Below are 16,637 nucleotides of genomic sequence, written 5' to 3'. Positions count from 1 at the left end.
CTATCCATTCAGAGAAACTGCACCTGAAGTGACCAGGTGTAAAAAGACCCTTAACCCTCTTTTTATGTTTTGGGTCAAATTGACACCAAAGCTACTTTGACATCTCTGAGAAATATGTTAATTGCATTTTTTAAACTTTGAAACTTTTTTTTACTTTTCCTATATTTATAAAAAATAAAATAAATGTTGCAGCATTTTTTAAATGCCTGTACCCATTTTGACACAATTGGTAATGCTACAAAACATACGTTTTCATAAAAATCAAATATACACTAAGAGAATATAAAAAAGTCAAAAAGTTATGTTTTTCCTACAATTTTATTTTAAGTACTGGCTAGGTATACTGTGAGTAAATAAAAACAAATAACATTGTAAAATTTAGTTTTATATAAATTTAGCATATATAAAACGATTAGGGGTAAATTTGACCCCAAACATTAAAAGCGTCACTAAAATTTGAACATAACAGAAGGGTTAAAGACCTTTCTTTCAAAGCGCTTGGTCTACTCTAGTTGGTCAAGCTGGTCAAGTTGTGATTAGTCTTGCCCCTTACAATAACCATAACCAACTTAGTTGTATTTCTAAAAGTGTTCTCTGTTAAAGAGAATATCTTTGGTTTGTAACTTTGCAAAAGTTTTTGTTATGCTCATACTGCAACATACTTCACTTCACAGATCTTTTGCAAATCATATGGACTGAGATTTTTCATGGTAAGAATTTAGAAGTCGAAAAAAGTGTTGACACCATACCTCCATCTGAACTGATGGCTATTAAAGGGCTCCTATTATGCTTTTTTACATATGCACCCATATTTCTTTAGTGCACTCTAAAAAATTATGCTAAATAGCACAAAAAGTCATTCACTGGCTCGTAATCATAGCGGAACCACTTTAAGTGCTATATAGCACCTATGTAGAATCATATGGTGCTAGTAGATCCATGTGTGTTCCTATAGTCGTGCTATAGCACCACTTATGGTTCTACATAGGTGCTTTATAGCACTTTAAGTTGTTTCTCTTGGCTACATTAAACCAATTAAGATGTGCCAGCGTAATCATGCTAACAGACTGTAGGAAGTAAAGATTTCTATGTAGACTTCCAAACAGTATTTGTAATACATTGATATTTTTGTTCTATTGTCATAATCACAGTTCACCAGCAGACAAGATCTGTTATAAAGTGTCATGTGCATTATCATCAGCTTCAAGCAAAAACATTGTATTGTCGTCTGCTCAGCGGTGCACTTTTACAGTTCATAAAATTCACTTAAAGCAAGTGGTAATGCACAATAACTGGCGAAAGAGTAAGTCAATCACCATCATAATAGAGTGCATTAAAATCCTCATATCACAGATATTGAATACTTGATTCTAACCGGCTGAAAGTTTCAAGGAATTGATAGATTTTTATGGCTATGAAGTAATGCCAGGTTAACAGCGTAACAGTTCAATAATGCCACGTCTTTTGGAGTTTTTAATAATTAAATATAAACAGAGCCATAAAATCTATCATAGCAAGAAGAAATTAAAAGAAACTGAACAAGAAAATCGAAATGACAAACAATACTGTATGTATCTCAAAGGAAAACACAAACTCTCTCTCTCTCTCTCTCTCTCTCTCTCTCTCGTGCGCGCGCGCACAAACACAGTATCCTGTTACTTCAATAACACAGCCCAACCAATCTGGTCTTAGTAGTATAAAAGTAACATTGTTGGACTAGTAAAAACAGCATGAATTAAGCTTTCAACCGGTAAGACTTGAGATCATTCTAAGCAGGTTAATGATTCAGAAAAGAGTTAGAAAGTAAAAACAAGTACAAGCAAAAGCATTCTAGGAACAAAAACGGGCTTTGGACCATTAAATTATTGAAAAACAAATGTACTGCCAATGTGTACTGCATTACCACCTTGGGCTGTACATTAATTTTAAACAATTCAGTGGTCCGTCATCAATTATCTTTCTTACATAACATGCTATTCTAATTGTGGCAAAGTGCCAAACAAGCCTTAGATTAAATAGCCATATAAAAAATTCTTAGATGAGTGTGATGGCTTTTGTTGGCATTTAGCATTGATCAATGGATAAAAAATAATACAAACATGCTTCAAACAACATGTATGCCACAAGATCCCCAAATGAATCTAAATCAGAAAGGTCACTCCTCGGAAAGAAAGCCCACCGGAGACAAACATACAGCCAGGCGCTTGCCATTCAGAGGCCTGCCGAGTGAGTCCCATTCAGCGGTCCAGAGGTGTGGGGTTACACAAACGTATTAACTTCCGAATCTTGAGCATATCAGATCTCTCCCAAAGGTCAATGCCAGTGATAATGCACAACATGCTCTGGTGCACAAAAACAATAGGCCATGATTCAGCATGATTAATGATGAATACACCATGGGCAACACATATCTCAATGACCTTGTACAAACCGAGATTAAATTTACCAACAATCTTGCTGGTAATCTTGCTTTTTAAGTGCCGAACCTGCACAATATAGTATGTCGATCCACCATGACAGTCTTTAGGGTATCCACAGTAAGTCCATTTCGAGATGATCAGGTTAGGAGACCAGTTGGCAGATTAGCATCTGAGCCAGGTTGGGAAACCAACTACCCCATAAACCATCCAATCACTCTAGGCTGGCTAAAATACCTTTAGTTTGAATGAACATGTCACTGTAAAATGCAGATTCCTATTGTGAAAGCCACAAAAGCATAACACTGGGTTGATCTGGTTTTCCCTTATAATAAGAGGTGCATACAATTTGTGCATCTGAACAGCACTGAAGGAAATTTGAAATGCATGAAACGTTCTCAATAGAAAAGATCTTTCAGTGTCTGTCATCGCAGAATAATTCTCTCTTCTTCCATTTATTCCTCCAATGTTTAAAGTTTGATGAGCATCACATCCTGCCCAGCATTTTAAAGCTTATTCATAACCCTCAGTAGGTTGGGTGCAAGCCGATACCCAGCATTCTTTACGAAGATAAAACATAAACAAAAGAGTTGCATCAACCTTGCATCATTTCAGCAAGATTGTATTTCTGTTGTTAATAATAAAAGGGAATATAGTACAAGCTTGTATTTTGTTACCATCGTGTTGCTTTGCACACTTTAGCATTCATTAGCCTAGAAAGTTGACACATGTTAGTGTGTTGATAAACAGATTTAAAGCATGTTGTTGGTAAAGAGGCTTAGCTCAGATTAATAGATTTAAGATGACTGTTTGCACTGATTACATTCTCATTACTGCCCAGACCTGTTGGTCAATTAACATCAGTGTCACACAGTGTGTCTTTCTCACGCACACACATGCACACACACACACACACACACACACTGTATTCAAACCTTAACCTAAAAGGACACTACCCTGTTAGCAACATGAGATTAAAAATAAAACATGATAGGTCTAAAAAAACAGGCACATATTTTATCAACGCATTTAATCTCTGGCCTCACACTTATTTACAGATGTTAATTAAGAAATTTAACATGCTAATCTTTCTGTTGGGATGTCATGGAGCATCGCAGATGCAGCTCTGGCTGTCATCTACTATGACAGTGGTTTTCAAACTGGGGGGCCCCAGTTTTATGACATTTTATGAAATACATTAATTTATCATGAATTCTGTGTAATTAAACCTAACCAAAAAGCACTACTAACCAAGTATTTTTGTATAATTTAATGGTTTTTTAAATTAAAATGGTGAGTTTTAGAACATTTTTTGTCACAAATTTTCTTTGTGGGGGCCGCGAAGGAATGCACCGTACACAAGGGGGGCCACATGCTGAAAAAGTTTGGGAACCACTGTACTATGACACTAGACATGGGCCGGTAACGGGTTTCAAGGTATACCGAGGTTTTAAAGACTCACAGTTTCAAAACATTTTTTTTACATTTTCGGTGATCCCATTTCCAAGGTATGAGCTGTGTTTACACAAAAATAATTAAATCATCATGTAATTGATTTGATGTTTACATTTAATATATATATTAAAGAATATTATAATTTAAGGGCTTTATTTTAACCTCCCTACTAAAAAATCCAGCTATGACCAGCATAAGCTGGTGAGCTGGTTTTAGCTGGGATTGTTGGTGTAGCAAGCTGGTCTAGCTGTGTTTTGATCATTTTTATGCTGGTCTAGCTGTGTTTTGGTCATTTTTTAGGCTGGTCTAGCTGGACTTAGCTGGTCATGCTGGAAGACCAGCTGACTCCCCAGCTTTACCAGGCTGTGAGGACCAGCTTAGACCAGCTACTGCCACCTTAAACCACCTAAAACCAGCTACCAGCTTATGCTGGTCTTTGCTGGATTTTTCAGTAGGGCTGGCATACATGTTGTATGTTGCTTAAAAATAAAATGTATTGTGTCCAGTTGAAAGTTGTTGTTTGTATATGCAGACATTGGAAAATAACACATTTTAGATTTGCAATGGCAATACCGCAACACTGTGAAACCATGGTAGTTTTGCTTAAGGCTATCATATCCTCAAACTCTCAAACCGGCCCATGCCTATGTGACACACTTAAAGACAGCCATGCAAATATTATTTTATTTGCCCAATAAAAAAAAAGGAAATAAAGAAGATAAGTAAAACAAATGCATGGGACATTTTGTTACACTGAAATAGAGAGAGAGAGAGAGAGAGAGAGAGATTTGCAGAGAGTTGCAGTGTGATTCCTTCAGCTCCAGCATGGTCGTTCACATTTGGCAGCAAATAGTGTCAAAAGGTTAATACTGATTTAATAACCAATTAATTTTAAGCAGGTACCTTGGAAATTGGCAAGAGTGAGGATGATAAAAGATTTGAATCAGCTGTGGTGTCTCAAAAGTGTTGCAATGAGCTCTGGGTAAATTGCCTTTTTACCGTACAAAGCTGGGCTTGTTTGTTCACAGTTTGGAGAGGAGGCTGGCTGCTGCTTAATTGGTGCAGCTCTCTTGGGCACAGGTTGGTGATGTCATAATAGCGCATATATGCGAAGCTCTTGATGAGGTTTGATTGTTTGTTCGAGGGGTGCGAGTGTTGATCGATAGGCTCGGTTTCTCTTGGCCAGGAAACCAAAAGCCTGTCTCTGTTATTAAATAAAGGCCAGATGGCCAGTGGATTAGCAAGGTAGACCCATTGAGTGACAGAGGGTGGGCATAGAGCTTCAAACACCTTGTTTCTTATTTTTAGAGAAGATTAACATGTGCACAAGAGAATTAACACTTTTATCTTAAACATTCAGAGGTTAAATAAACTGAAAAACAACAGCAGTTGCAGGCATGACTCAATACTTACATCTAACACATTTAAAGGAACATTCCACTTTTTTAAAAAATAGGCTCATCTTCCAGCTCCCCTAGAGTTAAATTTTTTTTATCGTTTTGGAATCCATTCGGCCGATCTCTGCGTCTGGCGCTACCACTTTTAGCATAGCTTAGCACAATCCATTGAATCTGATTAGACCATTAGCATCACGCTAAAAAATAACCAGGAGGCGCAATGATATTACACAGTGCCCGAAAATAGTCCCCTGCTATTGAGGGGACTATTTTCGGCCAGAATGAGAGTATAGTTCCTAGCCATATCTGCCTATAAAATTGCAACTTTTAATTTTCTGTCGGTCTTAGTACACAGTGTTACTACAGAAGAGTCAAGTTTTAAATAGGAAAAATATCGAAACTCTTTGGTTATTTTTGAATGCGATGCTAATGGTCTAATCAGATATAATGGATTGTGCTAAGCTATGCTAAAAGTGGTACAGCCAGACCCGGAGATTGGCTGAATAGATTACAAAATGGTAAAAATCAAATGTTTAACTCTAGGGGAGCTGGAAAAATAAGCATATTTTCAAAAAAGTGGAGTGTCCCTTTTAAGCTGCACACACACGCACACTGCCAACGACTAGCAATGGCAGACCATCACAATCTCATTCATTTCAAAGGACGCCTACCGACTTCCGGCGACACAAACGACAGTGACTATTGGCGACAGGAAGTGAGCGTTTCTAGCTACATGACAAAGTAAAGAAAAGGTCAACTTTATGCAAACATCAACTACCAATGGTAGTGAAGCAGTGGAGTACAGGTCATCCATCTTTCATAAAGTTTGTTTATAACTGTTACGAACTCATCCTAATGACTCGTTGAAAGACATGGGCGACACACAGTGACAAAGTTGCAAGCAGTGTGCACGCAGAATTACAGGTAACTTGTTCTTCTCAAAAAATTACCCCATAGGTTGCAAGCAATTTATTATGATGTATAGTTACTGTACCTTTTTTAAATTATGTTCCCTAGATAATACGTTTTCTTTATAGCTTATTTATTCCAGGGCCAACCCCTGAGAAAAGTTAAATATTCATGTCATATTTTATCCTGGTAACCTTCAATTGGTAAGCACAATATAGAAAACCCCATATTATACCACATTTCAACCTGCTCGACAGGATTTTGTTAAGTCAGCACAAGAGTTAAAGCAATACTCCAGCCAAATATAAAAATGATATTAACTCACCCTCAAGCAGTCCTTGATGCATACGTCATCTTTCACAGGAACACATTTGGAGTTATTTTAGTAAGTGTCCTTGCTCTTCCAAGCTTTAAAATGGTAGAAAACAGATTAGGGAACACTTTCTAAAAAAGTGCATCCATCTGTCACAAAAGTTATCCACATGGTTTCAAGGGGTTAATAGAGGCTTTCTGTGGGTAATCAATGTTGTAAGAAACATATAGGGCTGGGTTTCGATTTAAATTTCAAGAATCGATTCGATTCCGATTCTCAAGATCTTGAATCGATTATCATTGTTCAATTCGATTCGATCCGATCTGATCCGATCTTCGAGATTTAAATAAGTGTTTTTGAAAAAAGCCCGAAATGGTGCCAGATAGGGGTGGGCGGAATGACCAAAAATCTATTCCATGAGTGGATTCACTGGGGCTAATTATAAAAATAACACAAATAACTCTTTAATTTGTTATGAGTGGATTATTTTACATATAGATCGCAGCTTTGAGCGTTTCTAGAGTTTTCAAAACAACCGCTTGCTTAACATTACTGACCGCTATGTTCGTTGTTTTAATGTCCTTCCACCTCCCGCATGCGTGAATTCAATGACGTGGCAAGTTTAAGTTATTAATTATTAAATCGATCCTCTGAGTTACGGATCGATCTTTAGAAATTAACATGAAATTCAGAATCGGTGAATCGATTTTTTCAACACAGCCCTAGAAACATATCCATATTTTAAACTTTATAAACTATAATAACTGGACTCACGCAAGAGTTTTAGCATAGTGAGCATTCGTTGCCATGAGTATGTTGCGCACTGACTGAAAATTTTCAAAATATGGATCTTTTTCTTTCAAAATCACATTGATTTCCCGCAGAAGACCTTTATTAACCCCTTGGAGCCGTGTGGATTACTTCTGTAAAGGATGGATTCACTTTTTGGGGATTTAAAGTTGTACCCTGATCGTTAAATAAGTCCAAATGTGTTCCTATTAAAGATGATGTGTATCTCAAATTGCTCATGGGGTGATTTTGATATTTGACTGGAGCATTGCTTTAAATTTGAATAACCACTAGTGAATCTGCCATCACGGAAGATAAAACTGCACAGACTTACTCCAGTAAAAATACTTTATACTCTATAATAACATTATCATGCTGTAATTATAAATGAGCACTATTCCTCGTACATCACCATCAGCCATCGCTGAAAGGCATCGACTATACCTGCTTTAGTGCAGCCATTAATCATTGAAATTATTAAATCATCACCCCTATTAATTTTAAATACTATGATGGATTAAATAGGGTCACTGTTCAGGAACCTCTCCAGATACTGTTCACCCCTGACCTGGCAAATCTCTTTAAACAGGTTTTCCACAAGAACAACAGTATTACGCAATTGGCAGACAGACAAAACCACAAACTAATCAGCTATACATTGTCTGCACTATACTCTCCATCCGGTCGTGCTTTCTAAATGCGGTGTCCCAGACAGATCAGGTGACCCACCTCTGAAGTGTCCATGCGGTTTATCCGGTTCCTGACCTCTGAACAGGTAGGTCAATCATAGCTGGTCAATCACTGCCAATAATAAGGCTTGTAATCCATGAGATAAGGTTAGATTTTCTCATCTCTGCAACGGAACAAAAGTAATTTAAAGCAGTGCTGATCGATCGCTTGAGCTCGCTCGTTTCCATTAGTAAGTTCTGGACAACATCAGGGTCCGTCTCCCTTCACTCTGCGCCTAATCACCTCTCGCTTCATTCAAGTTTGTCCTTTTTCTTTTCTTAATGCATTCGCAGCAGGAGCACATTAAGAAAGAATCAATTTGTCAGCCTGTAGAGGAAAAGGGAGGGGCAGGGGGTCATGAGAGAGAGAGAGAGAGAGAGCTTTGTCTATGTGTGTTTGGTGTATATCATGCCTCTCTCTTCATATCACATGTCCCCGCTTTCTGCACACTTAAAAGAGCTTGTGACGTGAGCCGGTGGCTCGTGTGCAAATTAAATGGATAGACAAAAAAATGCATTATTGATGCCGGTGGAGGCTGAAGTGTCTCGCTTACAGAATCAGCTCCGGTTCCCACACGGGGTAATTAATCCACAATCCAAAGACAGCCGTGAATGGGCCGACTGTAGGACGACCATCTCCCTCTCCATTCTCCTTCACTCTTCCTCCACTAGAGCACTCCCCTCACCGACTGCTGAAAAATAGGTCACCTGCCTGGGGCCAGCCGGTGAGCGTGCGTACGTGTGTACAAGTGCATGACGCACCGATGGGACTGCTTTAAACAGAGCACATTTTTCTGCCAAATTTCAAGTGTAGGTTAATGTTGAATCTTTCTGTATGTTTTTTAGCTACCAAATGTTGACTGGGACTGAGACTTAGAAATCTGGGTGGGAAAGAAACTAAACCAAAATTGTATTTCTACATTTACGTTTATGAATTAGGGATTTTTGGGGATCGTTTTTTGTTTATCATAGTGCATTTAAAGGGGACCTGTCATGAAAATCGGACTTTTTCCATATTTAAAGGGGCCATGTCGCAATAATTTTTTAAGATGTCAAATAAATCTTTGGTTTCCCCAGAGTTCAAAATACCATATAGATCATTTATTATAACACTTATTATAATATCCTTATGACGTCATAGGTAGAGCCAAATTTCAATTACCTAATTTTTCACGTGCTTGCAGAGAATGGTTTACCAAAACTAAGTTACTGGCTTGATTTTTTCACATTTTCTAGGTTGATAGAAGCACTGCGAAACCCATATAGCACTTAAACATGGAAAAAGTCAAATTTTCATGCAATGGCCCTTTTAAGTGTTATAATTGGGTCCTTTGTGCTTCTATCAACTTAGAAAATGTAAAAAAGAACAACTCAATAACTTAGTTTTGGTAAAACATACTTAGCAAGCATTTGAAAAAATAAGTAATTAAAAGTCGGCTCCCCTTGTGATGTCAAAAGGGGATCTTATTAAAATAATACCGCCCCTGAAAGTCACCATGAAAATAAAATGAAAAATTGCAATTTGTTTTTGAATATTGTGGTATGTTTTTTTAACAAATGACTTATCTGTGAGCTTCATTATTTTTTTTTTAAATTCATGTGCCATCATAATCTTTAATCGAAAACACAAATGTCCTCCCCTCCTCAAAACGATCTCTCTTTACTTCCAGTCATATGCAGGGTTCCCGCACATTAGTTAACTTCAAATTCAAGGACCATTCAATGACTTTCCAGGTCCAATACCCTCAAATTCAAGGACTAAATGTGGGACACATTTCAAGTGAGAGCAAGGTGTGTTACCTTTAAAGATACACATATTACAGTTCCCTTTCGAGGGAACTAACGCTGCGTCACTGCGGTGACACTTTGGGCACGCCTCCAGGGGTAAGTGCGTCTGAATGTGTATATCAAATTCAACCAATGGTGAGACTTAACGACAAAGACAGGGTGATGCGAGAGTCAGGAATTATATCGCTATCTAAAATATTGCCAAAGACGGCATTACAGAGACGCAGGAAGTATGGCAAGGGAGATGCAGCTTCTCGTTTCCTTCTCAGGAAACAACAGTTAAATACGTAACTCGAGACAGTTTCATTTGTTAAATACAACTATGCAAAAAAGAATTTTGGTATGAATCAACATTCGCATACAGAAGATTTATGCGGAGCATTTAAAGCGAACAGTTTAGCAAGTGAGCTTAAAAAGTCTAGATTTTTATGATATTATCCTACACTAAACAGGGAATAATATGGATTTTTTCCAGAAAACTTCTTGTATAAAATAGATTCAAGCACTTTTAATGACCTGTATCTATGTATGAATATTTTCAAAAACTTCCCAGGGCCTTGAATTTTTACCCCAGATTCATAAACTTTCAAGGATTTCAAGGACCTGTGGGAACCCTGAATATGGTACGTGGGCAGGGTCTGGGTGAAGATCGCTGCGATTAGCAATTAAAAACATTACCCAACTTCAAATGATCCAATTTCAATGGAAAAATTCAAATCCAGCCCTGCCTCATTTCATTTCAGAAGCCGGTTTCACTCGGATATACGTCACCCCGTGGAAAATGAGGCAATCGCTACTTCCGCTTCATGGCAACTTTAAACTGCACTATCCAACCACAGCACTGCCATTTAGTGCAGAGAAAGAGAGAGAGAGATAGAGAGAGAGAGAATAATATACAGCACATTTGAGTTTCTATTTCAACAAGCCATCAACATGGTGATCAGTGCTTGCATTTCATCAGCTCATTTCCATTTTAAAAGACACGCCCCAAAACTGCAAATTTTTGCTCGCACCTACAAAGTGGCAATTTTAATAAATTATAATACATTTTCATCTAAAACTTCACATATGTTCTCTAGGGTCAGCAAAGGTTTATTTTACATCTTAAAAGTCTTGTGAATATCCCATTTAAGCTGTAGATTTTTTAATCAGTATGTGTGTTTCCTGGAATCGACCTATGACCTTTGGGTTGCACAATGCTCTACCAACTGAGCAACAGGATTTCTGATAAAAAAAGCCAACTACTACTTTTATCATAAATATGGCTTGACCGGTTTTATAACGTGCAGTATTAATGGGTTCCTGTAGCTCAACTGGAAGAACATTGTGTTAGCAGCACAAAGTGTGTGTATTTGATTTCCAGGGAAAATACATACTGAACAAATATAGCTTAAATGTACTATAAGTTGCCTTGGATAAAAGCATCTGCCAAATGCATGTTTTGTAAAAACAAAACAACTGCCTGTAGGTTATGTGCCCCCCTTTCAAATCCTTTTTTTTACTCGGCAAATAACTAAGCAAGGTTAAAAATGTCAAAGGATTGAAAAAATATTAAAGACATGAAATATCTAAAGTGTGATAATAACGTAATACCCTACCCATCTGTTTACCTCTGTCGAATTATGTGAATAAATAGCACTATGGAAGATTTTAACACCTGATGCGATGGCTGAAAAAAACAACAGCGAACTTCATGTAAGCAAACACACAACTGAGAGACGATTTGTGGGAGTCGCTCACGTGTGCAGGAACAACAGCAGGTGAGTGGGTGGCAGATTTTACACTTCCTTATAACATCTGCACTTTATGAGCAAACACCTTACTTTTTTCCTCTTCAAGAACACAGACACTGTTTACATTGCACAACACAATTATTACATAATTAGCTTACAAAATCAGCAGAGAAATCTCAAACAAACAAAATATCAAGTGTTGCGCTGCACTTTCTTTCTTTTGTTTTACTACATCAGTGTGCACCAACACATACGAATATTAACTAATGTATGCAAGCGGTCACTAAATCAGAAACCCACAACTCAAAAATCAAGTGTTTACAGGGAATGCATTTACATGTGTTAACAGCAATGTGACAATTTGTGATTGTATATCCTGAGATGGATCTCATTCATACTCAAAACTACAAAATATGCAACATGTCCAACACTATAATTGCAAATACAAAGACAGCGACTGTAATTGTGGCATACAGTGCTTGATATATCACACACGTGCAGCAGTCTCTTGCTTTGAACTCCCTCCCACCCACCATCACAACATTCCCAGTTTTTTCTAGTTCATCCTTCTTGTGACCTGTCACCCAATTAGGCCTGCTTCTGATGAACAGAGCCAATTAAGTTGCTCTTGTCAGTTTGGCAAGGAGTGCATCTTATAATGGTGCAATGCAGTTTTCCAGAGCTGAACACGCTTCGTTTCTCATGCATTTATTAGTGCTTGCCAATTGACCATCACCCACTTGAGACAACATCTTAATGCTATGCTGCAACATCAGCATAGATGAAGAATCATAATCTGTGCAAATCCCTAAAATCACCTTCCTTACACCGTGTCCTGGTATTACTATACTTTACAAATATGCATTAGTACGTAAGACACAAACTGGAAAGGCTTTAATTGAATGAAGTTTTAAATATGACTACATAAAATTATGATTTTGACTCATACTCGTATCTGCATAAGTGCTTGACTCACCAACGAAATTACGCAGATTAGGTAATGACATACATGTTTGCCATTCTGTGCATGCCTAAAATAATAAGAAATGATGCAGATGATGCAACTGACTAAGATCAAATACGGGGTCTGATTTTCACACTTCAGTCTGCATTACAACATGCTCATGTAAACTACTCCTGATTGGGAAAATCAGTTGAATGCTCAGTGAATGTTGAATTTTAGCCTTTGAGATTCATAAAGTGTATTTTCTCATCTATGAAACTGTGAAAACCACTGATGCTGCGTGGCATATTGTTATTTACAATGAGGTAAACATTGACTTGCTGACTACTTGACTTAATTATGTATCAATAGTTACATACTTGCATGTTGTTTGTCATTTTTTCATATACACATGTACATCTAAGCACTGAAAATCATGTTTACCGTATGCAATCCCCCTGAATATTAATGCTATTTACATCTCACAAGGGAACCGTTTACACTTGTGAATAAACAGAGCCCGCCAAAAGATATGCCCGATTATGCGCAATGCCTCATATAACTTTAATATCATAGTTACACAATTCACATATTAACTTGTAATTATGTTTGTAAATATTCAGAGTTTAATGTTTGCAAATGTATTGTCCGACCAAAACTGGAGCTATATTGAAGCTATATACTATGAAACTATATTACGTAAGAGACAATGTAGAGGCGTGCATTTTTTTATATAGTAAAATAAACCCAGACAGGACCTCAATGTGAACCTGCTTATTACACAGCTACTTGTCATTTTGATATTATTAACTATGTATATTAATATTGGTTTATTTGTAATTATACTACGGGTCTGTTGAATGCTGTATTCGGATTGGTTGAGAAATGTTCCACGGGTATACATTATTTTTCGATAACCGCACATCTAACTTGTCAAATGTCTTAAAAATAGGCAACAGAGCAATGTTTGTGGTAACCGTTGAATAATTGACTCCGGTCCTTTGAATTATTTGAAAATAGTGCACGCCTTTAATCGTGCCGCATTACCACCTTGGGTGTGCATTATTTTCTTTTATTCAATGGCTTGTTGTCAATATTTCCTTACGCATTAAACTGTATCTGTCAAGATGACCTGCATTCCGAAAATAAATTTCGGAATGTTGTCACTGACCAATCAGTATTAAGAATTCCAGAGTGCTGTGTAAAAAAGGAAAATAACACACCTTTGTGAAGGGTTGTTTGACAACCTAAGATAAAAGTGTTAAATCTGTGCTCGGGTTTAAAAAATGATTCGCAAGCTTCTCAATCTCTTTTTGAATGCTATCCTGGGGTCCTCGAAAACATCACCCATCCAGAATTGTAGCTGCTGAGTCATCAGTTCTCCCTGTGGCACGATACTTCACTCAGGATACCTCCATTTGTCCATTCATCCTTCACTTACGCTCTCTCTCTCTCTCTCTCTCTCTCTCTCTCTCTCTCTCTCTCTCTCGCTCCATAGAGATATACAGGCAAAGATGGATGAAAGTCAAATCTCCCATTTAAAGAGGGGCAGGCCGCATAACAGTGCCATTGATCCAGCAATGATGGCTAATCCAGCCAATTTAAAAATGTCCAAAATATAGGAATTGTTCTAAACAAAGAAACTACATCAAAGCTCAAATGCATTAACTGGATTATATTTCTGTGTATGTAGCTTGCTGAGTGCCATTTAGAAAGACAAACCCAACATTTATTTCCATTAACTCGGAGCATATGAATGCATACAATCTGTAATGCCAAGCACTACCCGAGGTTTAATAAATCTGATGCACAGATATGTTTTTCATTTCACTTCTGTTTCTTGTGGCACCAGAAACATCATAAACGCTAAATTGATCTGTAGTAATTTTGTAATTACTATTTCTGTAGGCCAGGGGTAGGCAACGTCAGTCCTGGAGTGCCGATGTCCTGCAGATTTTAGCTCCAACCCTGATAAAACCTCACTTACATGTTTTTAGGTGACTCTTTAGACCTTGATTAGTTGTCAGATGTGCTTGATTAGACCTGGAGCTAAACTCTGCAGGACATCGGCACTCCAGGATCGACGTTGCCGACCCCTGTTCTAGGCCCTTGCTTGCAAAATACTGTAGACCAGGGATGGGCAACTTCGGTCCTGGATGGCTGGTGTTCTGCAGAGTTTAGCTCCAACCATAATTAAACACACCTGAAGCAGCCAATTAAGGTTTTACTAGGCATACTTGAAACTTTTAGGCAGGTGTGCTGAGGCAAGTTGGAGCTAAACTCTACAGGACACTGCCCCTCCAGGGCTGAAGTTGCCCAGCCCTACTGTAGACGTTGTAACACCTTCAGTAATATACACTGCGAGTGAGCGGCACGCCAAATCTAAACACCCCTGTTATAATTAACAAGGTGTAGACACTTTGTAAATATGAGTTTTATTGTGCGGGCGAAGACAGAGTTGTTCATTTTAATAGCAACGTTTACGAGAGTGCTGCACACTGACAGTCACTAAAGCTTGTAGGCAGTGGAATCTAACATACAGTGGCAAAAAAGTATGTGAACCTCTAGGAATAAACTGTTTTTCTAAAGTGATTTGTCATCAAATGTGATCTGATCCACATCTAGGTCACAACAATAGACAAACACAATGTGTATAAGCTGACAACACTTCAAGCACTCTTCAAGCAAGCACTTTCAGTAGTTCTGAATCAGACATGCACATCATTCAGAAGGAATTTTTGCCCATTCCCCTTTACAAAACCGCTTCAACTCAGACACATTTTTAAGATGTCTGGTGTGAACTGCTCTCTTGAAGTCATACCACTGGGTTAAGGTCTGGGGTTTGACTAGGCCACTCCAAATAATCCAGTGTCTGGTGGATTTATGTTGATGCTTAAGGTCATTGCCCTGCTGCACCAACCAGCTTTTACTGATCTTCAATAACAATATCCTGTAGGATATTTTGGTAAACTTGTAAATTCATTTTCCCCTCGATGATGGTAAGTGGTCCAGGCCCTGAGGCAGCAAATCATGCCCAAATCATGATGTTCCCTCCACCATACTTCACTGTTGGGATGATGCTTTAATGTTGGGAAAGCTGTGCCATTTTTGCACCATAGTATTTTTCCAGAACAAGTCAACTTTTGTTTGTCATCAGTCCATAAAATATTTTCCCAGTAGCATTGGGGTTGGCCAAGGTGGGCTTTTGCAAACTTCAAGCTCACAGCAATGTTTTTCAGTAGAGCCGCGGCTTCCTCCATGGTGTTCTGCCGTAGACACCATGCCTGTTCAAAGGCTTATGTATGGTAGACTCATGAACAGAGATGTGTTCTAGTTGATGAATTTCCGTGGCATAGTCACAGAATTATTGCTCATTTTTCCGTGGCATTCTCACGGATCTCAGCATATTTCCTTGGCCCTGCCACGGACTTTCTTTTCTGTGGCATTCTCACGGATTGGTTACTCAACTGTTTTGTCCTATTTTCTTACCATTGTCACTTCGGTTTAGGGTTAGATTTACATAAAATGACATCCCTACTCAAACTCAACTCTAACCCCAACGCCAAGCGACAAATTGATTAAAGTTTAGAAAATATATACATCAGAAAAAATAGTATAAACCAATACTTAACCAAGTAACATACTAACGCAAACACCAAATCTAACCCTAAACCGAAGCGACAATGGTTTAAAAATAGGAAAAGGCAGTTGAGTAACCAATCTGTGAGAATGCCACGGAAAAGAAAGTCCGTGGCAGGGCCACGGAAATATGCGGAGATCCGTGAGAATGCCACGGAAAAATTAGCAAGGGATTCTGTTACTATGTCACGGAACTTTTTGAGATCATGTTGCCTTTAGCTGTTACTCGTGGGTCTTCTTTACTGCATTAAGTATTCTGTGTTGTGCCTTAGGAGTCATCTAGGCTGTGCGCCCACTTCTAGGAAGGCTACAATATTAAACGTTCTCAATTTATAGACAATTTGTCTAACTGTAGACTGATGGATGTCTAAACATTTTGAGATTGTGTTGTATCCCTTTTCGGCCTTATGGAGTGCGACAACTCCAGACTTTCATTGAAGTAATTAGTCTATGGGTTTACTTATTTTCCTCCAGCACTGTGAATGTTTAATTGGTGTTTTCAAAAAAGACACAAGAAACTAGAATT

The 16,637-nt window shown here is 38.1% G+C and overlaps 1 protein-coding gene across 3 annotated transcripts in view; it reads right to left on the bottom strand.

The window, feature by feature from the left end:
• The window catches only part of lingo2 (leucine rich repeat and Ig domain containing 2), a 325,603-nt gene that overhangs the window by 153,997 nt on the left and 154,969 nt on the right, over positions 1-16,637 (bottom strand). The window contains exon 1 of one of the 3 annotated variants that reach the window (XM_055177530.2): positions 8,010-8,248. The exons of the other annotated variants lie outside the window; for them this stretch is intronic. The gene's annotated coding sequence lies outside the window, so the exon portion shown is untranslated. Of the gene's footprint in view, positions 1-8,009; positions 8,249-16,637 lie in introns of those variants that run through there. 3 annotated transcript variants of the gene reach the window in all.

This window comes from Misgurnus anguillicaudatus, chromosome 16 (genome assembly GCF_027580225.2).
Source record: "Misgurnus anguillicaudatus chromosome 16, ASM2758022v2, whole genome shotgun sequence".
In the NCBI taxonomy this organism is placed as follows: Eukaryota; Metazoa; Chordata; class Actinopteri; order Cypriniformes; family Cobitidae; genus Misgurnus; species Misgurnus anguillicaudatus.
The sequence above is the reverse complement of the archived record's forward strand: the minus strand, read 5'-3'. Positions and strand labels throughout refer to the sequence as shown.